The 12,785-nt window shown below is 41.2% G+C and overlaps 1 protein-coding gene across 12 annotated transcripts in view; it reads right to left on the reverse strand.

The window, feature by feature from the left end:
* tbc1d5 (TBC1 domain family, member 5) overlaps positions 1-12,785 on the reverse strand; it is a 538,200-nt gene that overhangs the window by 465,514 nt on the left and 59,901 nt on the right. The gene's annotated exons all lie outside the window — the stretch shown is intronic.

Raw genomic sequence — 12,785 nt, forward strand, 5'->3', positions numbered from 1 at the left:
AGCAGTTGTATTGACTTTAATCATTTGCTGCTCTCCACAAAATCTGAGCCATTGCCAAATGCCTTGGCAATAATACCTACCAGATAATTTGACAATCATCTTATTTTTCTACACTTCACAGTAACATGTCAACGTCTTCCCCAAGACATTTTTGAAACCTGACCTACATTTGGTCTGTTAGTTTTGTTTAATTTTACTTCAGTGCTCTTTTAGAGAAGAAACATTGTGTATATTGTCATGATAATGAATATGTATGAGATGTACTGGAAGTCACGTGGTATGAGAGAGAGATAAGAGCACAAGCAGGAGAACAAAGGAAACTGGAAAATAAAGACACTGAGAAGTTTACCTGATAAAACTTGTGTTCGATGTATTAATAACTTCACATTTTGGGCCACAAATGTGACATTGGCGACAAGGATGAAAGAAACTAGAAGAAAATTAAAACTAAACAAGATTACAGAGGATTACAGACAATTTCAAGGTGATAAGAATTTTCTCTTTGACTCAGTACTTTTGGGGCTGGAATATTTCCTCATGGCTGGGGCAGACGGTGACTTTCTTATACATAGTGGAATTGCTCATTTTGACCCAACGGGTGATGCAAGCTCTGTAAGTGTGAAGTGGAAGGCATGGCTGGAAGAATTTGAATCCTACGCCGACAGTCGTGGCCTATTTCTAGATACCGGTACAGTTGAACAAAAAGCGCAGAGAAGGGCGTTACTTCTTTTCACTGCTGGTCCCACAGTTCGGGAAACATTTAAGACACTTTTGAATACTGGAAGAAAGGATGAAAGAATACTGGAAGAAAGCAGTAGATGCATTAAATGCACACTATATAGTGACACCGAATGCTACATTTCAACGCCATTTGTTTCGGAGAACGAGACAAGAAGATGGCCAGACAATTGCTCAGTACGTGACGAGACTACGCCAGCTAGCTGTTGGATGCAATTACATGCCAGCTGATTTGGACAACCAATTATTGGATCAAGTCGTACAGCACTGCAGATCAGATAAACTCAGAAGACGTCTACTGGAAAGAGGGAGTGAGTTGGAACTCACCGATGCTTTAGCCATTGCTGCTGCATTAGAGGCTGTTGAAGGGCAATTTCATACCATGACCCTGAAAGACAACTCAAGTCAGCAAATTAAGAGGCTCTCACATCGCCATAACCAGCCAAGATATACGTCGACACAGGACGTGGAGTGTTATCGATGTGGAAACCGAGGTCACTTTGGAAAAGACCCATATTGCCCGGCCAAAGGCAAAGTTTGAAGAAAGTGTGGAGGTAAGGACCACTTTGCAAAGAAGTGCAAAAGCAAGTCCAATGCAGACCAGAAGAGGAAGAGTACAACTTCCAAAGGCAAAGCCTGGGGGAAAGGAAAGTATCCTGGAAAGAAAGATACCATTCGCCAGATAGACGGTGACGATGATGATACCCAGGAGGAACAGAGGTGTTACCAATTTACGTTGAATGAAGTACATCATGAGAAGGTCCAAGTGATCATTGGTGGAGTGACAGTGCAGGTCATTGTAGACTCAAGCAGCGACAGTAAAGTGATTGATCGACATTTATGGGAGAAGTTGAAAAGGAAAAAGATCATCTGTACCTCAAAGAAGTGTTCCAAGAAACTGTATCCATACACAGCAACCAAGCCATTGCAGACCATTGGATGTTTTACTGCAACTGTTGAAGCTGGAGATAAGTACACCGAAGCAGAGTTTATGGTCATAGAAGAGAGGGGAGAACCATTGCTGAGTAGAAGCACAGCGCAAGACCTGGCAATACTTCATATTGGAGCTTGTGTCAATTCAATTCAGTCATACGAGGATATGAAGCAAGAATTCCCCGCAGTCTTCCAAGGAGTAGGAAAGCTGAAAGGTCGACAATTGAAGCTAGCGGTAGATGAAACGGTCAAACCCAAGGCACAACCAATGCACCGAACTCCGTTTGGACTTCGTGGGAAAGTCGAAGCCAAAATTAAAGAATTGATCGAACAAGACATTATTGAACCGGTGGAACATTCGACACAATGGATCAGTCCCGTAGTGATTGTGCCCAAACCAAAGGGTGACATAAGACTATGTGTTGACATGAGAATGGCCAATGAAGCTATAATTAGAGAACGTCACCCTATACCAACAGTGGAGGAAATACTTCAAGAACGAACTACCAGCAAGGTATTCTCAAAAATGGGGCTATCATCAATTAGAGCTGGATCCAGGTTCCCGAGATGTAACAACATTTGTGACTCACTGTGGATTGTATCGTTACAAAAGACTATCATTTGGAATTAATGCAGCTTCGGAGATCTACCAGTATTAAATCCATCGAGTGATTCAAGGCATTCCTGGAGTTGCCAACATTTCTGACGACATCATAGTCCATGCACCAACGAAGGAAGAGCATGACAAACGGTTGAGGCATGTACTATCTAGATTACAAGAGGCAAGCCTTACCGTGAATGGAAACAAGTGCCAGTTCGGTGTGTCAGAAATGGACTTCATGGGACACAGACTTACACGGGAAGGACTAAACCTTGCAGAGGCCAAGGTGAAAGCTATTGAAGAGGCACGTGCACCTCAGAACGCAACAGAGGTGAGGAGTTTCCTGGGATTGGTCAATTTTTGTGCAAAGTTCATTCCTAATTTCGCTACAGTGGCAGAACCACTAAGGAAACTAACCAGGAAAGGTGTACCATTTCATTTTGGATCTGAGCAGAAGAAAGCGTTCACAGCGCTGAAGCAAAGCCTGACAGATGCAAAAACTCTTGGATATTACGATCCGGCAGCATCAACCAAAGTCATAGCGGATGCCAGCCTGGTTGGTTTAGGAGCCGTGTTGGTCCAGATGCATGATGGAGGACCAAGAATCATTGCCTATGCCAGCAGATCGTTATCAGATGTGGAAAGAAGATACTCTCAGACAGAGAAAGAAGCACTCGGACTTGTATGGGCCTGTGAGAGGTTCCATGCATATTTATACGGCATTGAATTTGAACTCATCACAGATCATAAGCCATTAGAGGTGATCTATGCACCTAGATCCAAACCATGTGCCAGAATAGAGAGATGGGTACTCAGACTACAACCCTACAAATATAAAGTAATCCACATTGCAGGGAAAGCAAACATTGCAGATCCGCTGTCCAGATTGGTGAAGGATGGTGGTCCACAATCCAAGTCAGAATTGGGAGCAGAAACAGAGAGCTTTGTACGCTTCGTAGCTATTCAGTCGACACCGAAAGCTGTGACTACGAAGGAAGTCGAGAGAGAATCCGAACGTGATCCAGAACTTATGGAAGTAAGAGAATGCATACAGAGTGGACAATGGGACAAGTGTACTCACAAGTCTTACATTCCCATTAGAGACGAACTTTGTTGCATCGGACAGTGTGTATTAAGAGGTTGCAGATTGGTGATACCGCAAAGATTGAGACCGAAGATCGTATCCTTAGTGCATGAAGGACACCTAGGTATTGTTGGTACCAAGCAAAACCTCAGAACCAAGGTATGGTGGCCAGGTTGTGATAAAGACGCAGAGAAATTTGTTAAAACTTGTCACGGATGTCAAATCATAAGTAGGAGTAATCTGCCAGAACCGATCCGGAGTACGCAACTCCCGACAGGACCATGGATCGACGTAGCTGTTGATTTTCTTGGACCTTTACCAACGGGTGAATCAATTATGGTAGTGATAGATTGCTACAGCAGATACTATGAGTACGTGGTGTTGTAGTCCACAACCACTGAAAAAACAATACAAGCATTAGCAGAGATATTTGCAAGATATGGATTACCTGTTACATTATACTCTGACAATGGTCCACAATTAATTTCAGAGACATTTGCGGAATACATGAGGACCACAGGTATCCACCATCATAAAGTAACTCCGAAATGGCCGCAAGCCAACGGAGAAGTAGAAAGACAAAATCAGTCCATTGAAAAACGATTGAGGATTGCACACGCAGAAGGACAAAATTGGCGAGAAGCATTGCTATCTTATTTGGCTGTCTATCGAGCAACGCCTCATGCAACCACTGGAAAAAGTCCTGCAGAAGCATTTTTTGGGAGAAAAATCCGCACAAGAATGCCAGAAGTAAAGAAAATCCGAGACGACCAGGAGATGAGGGACCACGATGCTGAAAAGAAAGGTGCAGCAAAGCTGTACACAGATTCAAAACGTGGAGCCAAGTACTCAGACATCATGCCAGGAGATAATGTTCTAGTGAGGCATGAAACTGGCGGTAAGCTAGACACACCTTATTACCATCAACCCTATACTGTCATATCCAGAAGTGGCAGTATGGTGACAGTCAAGTCTCCGACTGGAGTCCTGTATAAGAGAAATGTATCAGGTGTAAAAAGGTACCAGTCCAGAGATACATCGAGCGGAGAGGTTGAAAGGCCAATACGAGATGCTGAAACTGAGAAACCTGATGATGTTCCAGAGGCAGTTACCAGCACTCCTGATGAAGTGACTAGAGCGCCAGAAGCCGTGGCGAGCAGTATTTCCGACGCTGAGAGTGAACAACCGAGAAGCGACGACAATATCGCAGGCAGGCCGAAACGAAACCGGAAAGTGCCCAAACGATACGAAGACTTTGTGCCATAGTTTTAATAAGAACTTTGGGACAGTATTTTAATCTTATATCATAAAGTGCATGTATGAGTGCTGTAGGAAGTAAATTTTATGTAGTTGAGTTATAGTATTACCATTAGTTACGATGTTTGTAGGTTTCCGAGGGATATTGATAAGTGAAGGTAAAGTTTATTTCTGATTAAAGGAGGGATGTCATGATAATGAATATGTATGAGATGTACCGGAAGTCACGTGGTATGAGAGAGAGATAAGAGCACAAGCAGGAGAACAAAGGAAATTGGAGAATAAAGACTCGGAGAAGTTTACCTGATAAAACTTGTGTTTGATGTTTTATTAACTTCACATTTGGGGCCACAAATGTGACATATATATATTTTAAAAATTCCCTTCGAAAATAAACCAAGTCTCAAGAGATACAACTGACACTGAACAAGACTTGGAAAAATTTAAACTCTTCATTGTGTAATCGCATTCATTAGTATTCCTTGAAATTTATTAGAATATTTAGTCAATATTTGAATCCATTATAATTCTGTAATAAATACACAGATTAAGAAACATACTTTATACCCTATTACGTAGTTTCATAACTAGAGTTTTGTCTAATAGAAAATAATCTATGCTTCTAACCTTATATAGAGGGAACACATTCATTTTAAAATAAAGTATTTTAATACAATGAAAAGAAAACATGTTGCACCACCTACTTTATAACCGTATCTGCTGCAGATCCTGCAGCCCCAAAATGAAGCTTATACAATTTACCAAGAGAAGCAATTGGGAAGACTAATTTTAAAGAAATTACCAAATTTCCTCAGTCTTTTATTTTGGCAGCTATGCAAGACCTGAAGCAGATAACCAGGCGTCAAAAATGTGGTGCTTCAATGTGGATCTTCCATGACATGAACACACCATACATCTTTACAAAACTTGTTCTCATTAAGTGGCAAAGCAATGGTCCTAAAACAGGTTCCATCAGATTCTCAAACCCAATTTACAATTATCACGCTATAAAGAAGCGAAATAGTTTTGAACTTTTTTAAAAAAAGCAAACCATTAATTGAAATTAAGAATCCTTTGGTACATCTGTTGGTGAGGTGTATTGCATATGTATGCTGCTTTCAGTCCAAACTAGTTTTGGTGATACACCAGGAAGTTGAATGACAGTATAAAAGTAAATTAATCTGCTGTGTACCCATCAATCCTAAAATCTAACTGAAGAAGAAAACTATAAATAGACTATTAAATGTAGATTTTTTTCTGGATTCTTGCTGGTTGAGCACATCCCAAGTACATTTTTTTTAAATGTGTCAACGTGTGATTCAATTATTAAAAAGTTACAATAATACTACAAAAATGCAAATTCAATGTCCATGTTAAACTAAATGGAGAAAAAGATAAAAGAGAGAAGGAACAAAATAAGAGAACCCTCCCACCCACAGAAAGAAAGAAGAAAAAGTAAGAAAAGAAAAAGATTGGTTCATCTTGGATAAACCCCTCTCTCATCAAGAGACAAATAACTTGACTTATCTAGGGACCTCGGTGCTGCAAGCACTGGTGGGGGGGGGGGGGGGGGGGGGAATCGTTAAAGATTTACCCTGATGTACCTTAGGTATGTTTTGTTCATCTCGTCATAGACAGGAGAATGGCAACCAAGACAGGAGAATATTCCTCTTGCAAAATGTGAATCATCAGGGAAGCCAGCAGTATCCCTGACAACTTCATCTGCGAGAAGTACATCCAGCTACAGCTCCTGACAAGTCAAGTTAAGGGATTGGAGCTGGGGTTGGATGAACATCTCATCATTCGGGATGCATAGGGGGTGATAGAAAGGGACACTATTACACCTACGAGGCAGGAGGCGTGTAGATGGGTGGCAGGAGAGGGAAAGGGAACATGTAAGCAGTGGAGGGTACTACTGTAGTTGTGCCCCCCAATTAACAAGCATACTATTTTGGATAATATTGGGGTGGGGGAGAACCTACCAAGGATAAGCCACAGAGATCAGGTCTCTGGCACACAGTCTGGTCCTGTGGGAAAGAAGGGAAGGGAGGTGAACTGTAGCAATAGGGGATTCCATAGTTAGGGGGACAGATAATAGGTTCTGCAGAAGAGATAAAGTATCCCGGATGGTATGTTGCCTCCCTGGTGCTAGGATCTGAGATATCTCAAATCAAGTTCACAGCTTTCTCAGGAGGGAGAGTGAGCAGCCAGATGTCGCAGCTCACATAGGGACCAATGACATAGGGAGGAAGGACGAGGAGGTCCTGCAAGGAGAGTTCATGGAGTTAGGCACGAGGTTGAAGTATAGGACCTCCAGCGTTGTGATCTCAGGATTGCTACCCATGCCACATGCTAGTGAGGTTAGAAATAGAAGGATAAAGCAACTTAACACATGGCTAAAGACCTGCTGCAGGAGGGAGGGCTTCAGGTTTATGGATCATTGGGCTCTCTTCTAGGGAAGGTGGGTCCTGTTCCAATGGGATGGTTTGCATCTGAACTGGAAGGAGACTAATATCCTTGTGGGAAGGTTTGCTAGTGCTGCTCCAGTCGGTTTAAGATTGATTTGCAGGGGGAGGGGGACCAGAGTGCCAGAGCAGATAGAGGAGTGGAGGAGAGAAAAGATTATGTTAAAATTGAATGTGGTGGAAATGTTCTCAGGGGTATTTATTTCAATGCAAGGAGTACTGTAGGAAATACAGATGAGCTTAGAGCATGGATTGCTACATAGAATTAAGGCATTGTGGCCATTTGTGAAGTTTGGTTGTAGGACTGGCAGCTCAATATTCCAGCCTTCTGTTGCTTTAGACGTGATAGAACTAGTGGGGGAGAGATGAAAGGTGGAGGAGGGGGGATTGTTCTTCAGGGAAAATCTCACAGCTGTGCTCAGGCAGGACAGACCAGAGGGTTCATCTACTGAGGCTATATGAGTGAAGCTGAGAACTGAAAATGTATGAACACACTCATGGGGTTGTATTATAGATGGCCCAATAGTCAGCAAGAATTGGAGGTGCAAATCTGTAGAGAGATAGCAGACAGCTCAGGAAACATAGGGTTGTGTTAGTAGAAGATTTTAACTTTCCACAAAGTGACTGGGATTCCCATATTGTAAAAGGGCTGGATGGCTTGAAGTTTGTAAAATGTGTTCAGGAAAGTTTTCTAAATTAATAAATAGAGGTACCAACTAGAGAGAGTGCAATACTGGATCTCCGATTAAGGAACGAGACAGGACGGGGACAGAAGTAAGTGTGGGGAACATTTTGGGTCCAGTGATCATAATGCCATTAGTTTCAAGTTAATTATGGAGAAGGATAGGTCTGGGGCTCAGGTTGAGATTATAAATTGGAGTAAAGCCAATTTTGAGAAAATGAGAAAGGATCTAGAATGCGCAAATTGGATAAATTGTTTTCAGGCAAGGAAGTGCAGGTTAAGTGGAAAATCTTCAAAGGAGTACAGAGTATGTTTGTTCCTGTCAGGACCAAAGGCAAGAATGCATAGGGAACCTTGATTTTTGAGGCATATTGGGGATCTGGTTTGGAAGAAGAGAGAGGTGTATAACAGGTTTAAGCAACACAGAGGAAATTAGTTATTTGAGGAGTATAAAAATGCAAAAAAACTCAAGAAAGAAATCAGGAAAGCTAAAAGAGGAGATGAGGTTGTTTTGAAAATCTGAAGGGTTTCTGCAGGTATATTAAGAGCAAAAGGAATAGTAAGGGATAAAATTGGTCTCATCGAAGAACAGAGTGGCTGGATTTGTATGGAGCCACTATTCACTCAGGAAAAGGGAACAGAATCATGGGAAGTAAGGAAAACAATCAGTGAGGTCATGGAATCTACACAGATTATAAAGAGGAAGAGGTGCTTGCTGTCTTAAAGCAAATATGCATGGATAAATCCCCAAGGCCTGACAAAATATTCGGACATTGAGGGAGGCTAGTGTAGAAATTGCAAGGGCTCTTGCAGAAATATTTAAAATGTCCTTGGTCATGGATTTTATAAATATGCTATGTTTTTTGCAAATGTTGCACCCATACACCCAAATAATATGTTTAAATTTGTAATAATGACCTTTCTATGCCTCTAGACCTGTGAGATTCTCCTCTGAATTGTATTGAAGAATTTTTATATGTATGTTAAGCATCATCTTTCTGTGCAATCGTGAAATTTTTCTCTTTTTCTTTCTTTTCTCTCTATGCTTATTAAGCTATATTATATCTTTTATATTAATTATTTTTAGGGCTGGAGTTTGGGAGGAGAAGTTTTGGGGTGGGGTTAATACTAACATGTATGTAATATGTTTTGTTTCTTAAGGAACCTGTATTACTATATTAATTCTGATTACTGCATGGAGAAAACTTTAAATAAAATATTCAAAAAAAAGTAATGGGTATGTTGTCAGAGGATTAGAGGGTAGCTCACATGGTTCCATTGTTTAAAAAAGGGCTCCAAAAGTAACCCTGGAAATTATAGGCCAGTGAGTCTGACTTCAGTCGAAGGTAAATTATTGGAAGGTGTTCTAAGAGATCGGATATACAATTATTTGGATAGCCATGGACTGATTAGAGATAGTCAATATGGGTTTATGCGAGGTAGGTCGTATTTAACTAATCTTATAGAGTTTTTCCAAGGAGGTTACCAGGAAGGTTGACGAAGGAAAGGCTGTGGATTTTGTCTACATAGACTTTAATAAGGCCTTTGATAAGGTTAGTTCAGGAAGGTTCAGATGCTAGATACTCATGGTGAAGTAATGAACTGGATTCGACAATGGCTGGATGGGATAAGTCAGAGAGAAGAGGTGGATGATTGCTTCTCAGACTGGAGGCCTGTGACAAGTAGTGTGATCAGTATTGGGACCATTGTTGTTTGTCATCTATATCAATAATCTGGATGATAATGTGGTAAATTGGATCAGCAGGTTTGCAGATGATACAACATTTGCAGGTGTTGTGGACAGCAAATAAGGTTTTCAAAGCTTGCAGAGGGGTTTGGACCAGCTGGAAAAATGGGCTGCAAAATGGCAGATGGAATTTGATGCAGACAAGTGTGAGGTGTTGTATTTTGTAAGTACAAATCAAGAAAGAACATACACAGTGAATAATAGAACACTGAGGAGTGTGGTAGGACAGAGGGACAGAGGGATCTGGAAATACAGATACATAATTCCTTGAAGGTGGATAGGGTTGTAAAGAGAGCTTTTTAGCATATTGGCCTTCATTAATTAAAGTAATGAGAACAGTAGTTGGGATGTTGTGTTAAAGTTGTATGACAGCAATGAGGCCAAATTTGGAGTATTGTGTGCAATTTTGGTCACCTAACTGCAGGAAAGATATCAATGAGATAGAAAGAGTACAGAGAAGATTTACTAGTATGTTGCCTGGACTTCAGGAACTGAATTATAGGGAAAAGTTAAACAGGTTTGGACTTTATTCCCTGGAGCTTAGAAGAATAAGGGAAGATTTGATTGAGGTATTTAAAATTGAGGGGGACAGACAGAGTAAATATAGATAGGCTTTTTCCACTGAGGGTAGGTAAGGTACAAATCAGAGGACATCGGTTAAGAGCGAAAGAAGAAAAGTTCAGGGGGAACATAAGGGTGTGGAACGAGCTTCCAGATGAAGTGGTGATTGGTCACTTTTAATATTTAAGAGGAATTCAGACAGATGTATGGATGGGGGAAGTATGGTCTGGGCGCAGATCAGTGGGACTAGGCAGAAAAAATGGTTCAGCACAGACTAGAAGGGTCAAAGAAACCTGTTTCTGTTCTGTTATGTTCGATGCTCCCTTTTTTTTAAAAAAACACACACACACTAAGGTTTAAGGTGAGAGGGGAAACTTTAAAGAAGATTTGCAAGACAATTTTTTTCCCCCCCAACACAAAAACTGATAAGTACCTAGGAAGGTGTAAAGGTTCCATTAATGTCACATAATACTACATTTAGAATGTAACATACATGAAATTCTTTAACTTTTGTAAGGCTGACAGAGAGTCGCCACTTGTCCAGCATCCCTCACAGAAACCTACTGCACCTAGTGTTCCTAGGTCCTCTTCCCCTCCAAGTACTGACCAGGCCTGAACCTGCTTAGCTTCTGAGATCAGACAATCTTAAGCATATTCAGACTATTAGGCTTCTGAGCAAGAATCAGATACAATAGCAATGTAACAGGCATTTATGCAGTCACAAACAGGCAAGAAATAGAGGGATATAGACCACGGCATGGTGACGGGATTAGTTTAAATTGGCATTATGGTTGTTGCAGGTCGGGTGAACCAAAGGACCCATTTTTGTGCAGTACCTTTGGACACTATGTTCTAAATGATTCTGCAAAGAAAAAGGGTTTACCTCAAATAATGGGTAGGGCAGGTACCTTTTAGAACTCAGATTTGCTTTCAATTTGAATTACAAATCTATTTTTGGTGAGTAGGCACAGGTTTCTGGTAGCTGCAGCCAGATTTAAAACAAAAAATTTGGTGTTAGATATTGAATGCTGAAATAAAAGGCTAAAGCTCCAAAAAGGAGCTTTTGCTGACAAATGAGGTAATAAAGTTAATAGCGCCAATGTGAAAGACCTGCCACAGGTTGTTGTTTTTTACATCAGCCAAAGGATAGACATTATGAAAAAAAGGAAACAATGCAAAAGAAGCAAAAATAAATCTGAAAGCAATTTCAAATAAAACTAAAATATTGAATAAATAACTTGAGGAATAGGCAGCTTCAGAAAATGTAGAAAGGCAGATATGGGTGATACTATAATTGAAAATGGTAGGATTGTTAAAAAGTGCAATATAGCTGACTTGATAATAGATAAGGCAGTCAAAATCAAAAAAGATGAATAAAACCTAAGGGTTTCAAAAATGGGTAATTTAAGACCAAAACAATCTTGAGATGGTTACAGTATTAGAATATTAAAAGATTTTCTATGGCTTGGCATCGCGGACGAAGATTTATGGAGGGGTTATGTCCACGTCAGCTGCAGGCTCATTTGTGGCTGACAAGTCCGATGCGGGACAGGCAGACACGGTTGCAGTGGTTGCAGGGGAAAATTGGTGGGTTGGGGTTGGGTGTTGGGTTTTTCCTCCTTTGTCTTTTGTCAGTGAGGAGGGCTCTGCGGTCTTCTTCAAAGGAGGTTGCTGCCCGCCGAACTGTGAGGCGCCAAGATGAACGGTTTGAGGCGAGATCAGCCCACTGACGGTGGTCAATGGGGCAGGCACCAAGAGATTTCTTTAGGCAGTCCTTGTACCTCTTCTTTGGTGCACCTCTGTCATGGTGGCCAGTGGAGAGCTCGCCATAGAACACGATCTTGGGAAGGCGATGGTCCTCCATTCTGGAGACGTGACCTACCCAGCGCAGTTGGATCTTCAGCAGCGTGGATTCGATGTTGTCGGCCTCTGCCATCTTGAGTACTTCGATGTTGGAGATGAAGTCATTCCAATGAATGTTGAGGATAGAACGGAGGCAACGCTGGTGGAAGCGTTCTAGGAGCCGTAGGTGATGCCGGTAAAGGACCCATGATTCGGAGCCGAACTGGAGCGTGGGTATGACAATGGCTCCGTATATGCTAATCTTTGTGAGGTTTTTCAGTTGGTTTTTTTTCCAGACTCTTTTGTGTAGTCTTCCAAAGGCGCTATTTGCCTTGGCGAGTCTGTTGTCTATCTCGTTGTCGATCCTTGCATCCGATGAAATGGTGCAGCTGAGATAGGTAAACTGGTTGACCGTTTTGAGTTTTGTGTGCCCGATGGAGATGTGGGGGGGCTGGTAGTCATGGTGGGGAGCTGGCTGATGGAGGACCTCAGTTTTCTTCAGGCTGACTTCCAGGCCAAACATTTTGGCAGTTTCCACAAAACAGGACGTCAAGCGCTGAAGATATAGACAAGGAAATTACACATGCATTCACAATAATCTATCCATGATCCCTCAATTCAGGGATAGCGTTAATCAATTGGAAAATCACCAAATGCATCTTTTTGTTTAAAATGGGAGTTGCTTTCTGTGCAACTGTCAATATTATGTTGTAAGGAAATTAGTTGAATGTGAAATTTGCTACCAAATTTAGTGGTTATATTGATACATCATATGTAGTTATGAATAAATATTTTAACATTAGAAACAAATCCATTAAGATTTATTCTTCACTAAATTTGAATGAATTTAATACTTAAAAAAAAATCAGAAGTCA

The sequence above is a fragment of the Narcine bancroftii genome, chromosome 1 (genome assembly GCF_036971445.1).
Source record: "Narcine bancroftii isolate sNarBan1 chromosome 1, sNarBan1.hap1, whole genome shotgun sequence".
In the NCBI taxonomy this organism is placed as follows: Eukaryota; Metazoa; Chordata; class Chondrichthyes; order Torpediniformes; family Narcinidae; genus Narcine; species Narcine bancroftii.